At 40.8% G+C, this 4,282-nt stretch overlaps 1 pseudogene; it reads right to left on the bottom strand.

Annotated features, from left to right (window-relative positions):
* Positions 1 to 2,601: 2,601 nt before the first annotated feature.
* LOC150049069 (lymphokine-activated killer T-cell-originated protein kinase pseudogene) lies at positions 2,602 to 3,562 on the bottom strand (annotated as a pseudogene).
* Positions 3,563 to 4,282: the final 720 nt, after the last annotated feature.

The raw sequence follows: 4,282 nt of genomic DNA, 5'->3' as shown, positions 1-4,282 counted from the left end.
ACATTATTTTATATGAGCCGATGTACATAAGCATTGAGCCTTTGTGTCCCTTTCCTAAGACGATTCTCCTTTGGTCTCACTATGTGTGAATGTCTAGAATTCTGTATAATTTATTATGTTCCAAGATCTATTATCTAGCTTCCACTTCCACCTATAAAAAAAAATGAGCCATTAGTGTCTCTCAGCTTAGTTTACCTCACGTAACATGATTTATTCTAGGTCTATCCATTTCCCTGCAAATGACATAATATTGTTCTTCCTAATGGATGAGTGAAGTTCCATTTTTTACAGGTACTACAGTTTTTTGGAACCACTCATCTATTGTAGGGCAAGTTGGCTATTGTATACATCCAGGCTATTGTACACATCACTGCTGCATTATTCACATGTCTGTATGGTATCCTGGCTGTGATGTATGGCTGGATCATAGGGAAGATCTATGTTTAGATTTTGGAGGGTTTTTTTTTTGCCAGTCCCAGGGCTTGAACTCAGGGCACTGGGCACTGTCCTTGAGCTTTCTCAAGGCTAGCACACTACTACTTGATCCACACCACCATTTCTGGCTTTTCTGTATATGTGGTGCCGAGGAATTGAACCCAGAGCTTTGTACATGGTAAGTGAGCCCTCTATCACTAGGCCACACTCCCTGCCCACGATACTCTTTTTTTATAAGAAATATTTCCATTAAATAACATTTCTTCAGGTTTTTTAAAATATCATTGGTAAGAAAACAACAGACTTTCTACAGACGTGGCTCTGTAACCGCTGATGTTACCATGGAACTGGGGTCTCTGGTTTAACTAGAGAGGGTGGGAGTCAGGGGGTCAGAGGCCAAAGAATGAACACATGGCCAACAGGTAGAAGGAACATGTAAGCGCCTCCCTCTATAGGCATCTACGATAAAAGCAAATAGACTGTCATGCTCCTGCATAATAAGAATTCCTTGATTTAATGCTGGGTGCAGTGGGTCACGCTTACAATCCTAGCTACTCAGGAGGCTGAGATCTGAGGATCAAGGTTCAAAGCCAGCCCCAGCACAAAAGGACCTGAGACTCTTATCTCCAATGAACCTCTAGAAAATGGGAAATGGGGCATGGCTCAAGGGTAGGGCGACAGCCTTGAGCTGAAGAGCTCAGGGACAGTGCCCAGGCCAAGTTCAAGCCCCATGACCACACACAAAAAAAAATTCTCGATTTATATAACCAGGACAAAATCAAGAACTAACACCAGAGCCACTATGTAAGCTTTCAGTCTCATCCTCATTTTGATATCCTAGCTGACTAGTTGGCACAGAGAAAACTGACTCAAGAAAGTACCCTGTCATGTCACTGCAAACTGTGGCCAAAAATCTATGCCCACTTCTCAGAATCCCTGAGCACTGAGTCACGGGAATCCTCAGATTCTGACAGGCTCCTAAGTACAAGATCGTAGTGAACACTGATAATAGGGAACACAAAATACCATTGTACCTCCCTAAGGCAGGGCATCCATTCAAAAAGAGACATTCAAGACACACAAACCTTCACGTGTCCTTCTGTGAAATAGCAGCCATTTGTTAAGAAGAATCATATACAATGTCTTCAAACAGTTCCCACTCCAAGGGACAAAAGAACTGAATGTCAGAAAGAATCTCAGACACTGGGAAACCATCAAAGAGTTAAAGGATGCAAAGAAGTACTTGCTGTTTAATTCACAGAAAAATCACAGCAGATATGTGGCAGTAACTTAACCAAGTCACTGAAAACTGCTGGCGCGGCAGCTTTGCTATAGTAACCTAACACAGCCTCTATCCCTTGACTTAGTAAACTCTGAAACCCTGGCAGCAAGGAAAATTAAGTGCAATTTGCCTTTACTTGGAACAATGTACAGAAGCACACACATACACATACACACACACTTTCCCCCCAAAGCATCATTAACTCTTCTGCTTTCTGTCATGCATTAATGTTGAATGAGCTTAAATATACAACAGTGTTTTGACTCAAAGCATCCTTAGAAAAGAGAAAAGTTTCCTTATGCTCCACTCTTTACAAAGTCCCTATATTACAGGAGATTCTCTGTTTCTTTTTACTTGCTTGCTTGCTCAAACTATCCTTTATTCTGTATTGTCCTATTACGAAATGCTTCTTAGGGTACAGATTAGTAAATACAAGCTAAATGAGGAACCTCAGTATGGAAACAACTTTAATAAATTAAACACCAAAAACCTGGGGAGAGCTGAGGCAGCAAGACAAGCTACAAGGAGAGGCTAGGAATACCCCACAGAGCTACTGCAACACCTCTCCTCAGTAACCAGGGCCATTTAACAAGCACACGAGCCAAGGAAGGCCAGTAAAAGTATATCTGGAGAAAGATTCTTAATAAACCTGAACAGTTGCTCAACTCAAATTAACGTTGGACCCACTTTATAAGGGTTGTATCACTAGTGTTAAGTCCTTATGAAAAATAACTAATTCACTGAAAACCCAGTACACCAAGTGCTTACGCTAAGAGTATGGCCCTAAAATAGGCCATGTCCAGAGTACAATGTCTGTAGACCATGGCAACTAAACATGTGAGTAAGAGAACGGTTATATGCACAAGCCACACTTCATGCTGAGGTCACTCCTCAGCTTGCTCCAAAGCCTCAACAATCCGAGCAGCAGAAGGACGAACTTTGGGATCTTCATTGGTGCACATGGAGAAAAGTTCAATTACTTTCTGGTAAGATTCATCCAGTTGTTCCATATTAATGGGTGGTCTGGTTTCCAATGCAGCGTAGTAGGCTTCATCATCAAAGTCGCTTTCATCAAAAGTTTTATCTTCATCATCATCATCATCATCATCTGAGAGATTAATATGTGGGATAGATAAACTCATCATTTCCCAAGATGTTAGGCTGAAGGTACACATGTCTGCCTTGTCAGTGATGACGCCATTTTCCTCCAAAGCTCCCTTGGGTTTCCATGGCTGGGTACCAATATAACAGGCCTCAGAACCATCATCTTTTCATCCAGTGGTAGAGAGACTCCTACACCACAGATCTTAACTGTTTCAAAATTACCTTTAATGACAACATTCGAAGCTTGTGTATCTCCATGAAGCAGTTTCTTTTCCTGGTGCAGATCTCTCGCCATGTTCAAGGCAACTTTTAAGATTATAGCCACTGGGAAAGGATGTTGACTTTCTTTATTTCGCTTCTCTATCAAGTCATTTAGGGACTTTTCTCCTCCATACTCCATAGCAAGACAGAAACTACCATCACTGGCTTCAGTAAAAGCACGATAATCTACGATGTTTGGATGATGAAGACTTTTTAAAATCTTCGCTTCATCAGTTAGTCTCTTCTGGTAAACAGTTCAATAATGATCATTAGAGGTATGGTTTATCTTTTTTACAGCCTAGGGAAAATGAGACAGACCTCTCGGATCTTCTCATCAGGTAAACATTCATTCCAGTCCTGAAGCCCACCTTTTTCATAAATGGAGAAGCAGGGATGTTTACACTTGGAGTTAAACATGATACAGATTTTTTTTCTTTCAGATAGTTTGCTTGGTGTCTTGAAATGACTGATTCCTTCCATTGGCACAATCAGTCGGAGCTGCAGGCTCAGTAAAGAAGAGCCATGGTGAGGCCCAAAGATGTCTGGAAAGCTGCCCGACACCAGGGATGAGACCCGAACCACCTCTTTCTTTCTTTCTTTCTTTCTTTCTTTTTTTCTTTCTTTTTTTCTGTCAGTCACAGGGCTTGAACTAAAGGCCTGCACATTGTCCCTGAGGATTTTTTGCTCAAGGTTAACATTATCACTTTGAATGATAGCTATGCTTCGTTTTCTGGTGGTTACAGACTTTACTGCCTGACTTGGTTTCCAACTGCTATCCTCAGATCTCAGTCTCCTGAGTAGCTAGGATTTACAAGCATGAACCAACAGTGCCCTACAGTTTTTTTTTTAATTTTTGAATACTAAACTATTACTTGGGGAAGACACTTGAGCTAAAGTGACCCAGTTCACATGGACTTCAGATAGCTAGATGCCACCTGATAGGATCAATGTAAAAAGAAGCAAAACATAATGTAGGAACCATCTGAGTAATTATGGACATCAATGATAATAATGACATAAGTGAATTTAGTTTTCTCTTATTCCTCCCCAGAGCTCCAAGAGGACAGAAACTTTCTCAAGTCTATATTCCTATTCCTATAAATGTGTATAAATAGTACATTTTTTGCTAAGTACATAAGAGCATGAAATCACATTTATAAAGTTGACTGTTCACAGACTTCCAAGACGACTTTCAATGTA

The sequence above is a fragment of the Megascapheus bottae genome, chromosome 20 (assembly GCF_031878675.1).
Source record: "Megascapheus bottae isolate mThoBot1 chromosome 20, mThoBot2.hap1, whole genome shotgun sequence".
Taxonomy (NCBI): Eukaryota; Metazoa; Chordata; class Mammalia; order Rodentia; family Geomyidae; genus Megascapheus; species Megascapheus bottae.
This window is presented reverse-complemented; position numbering and strand designations above follow the sequence as displayed.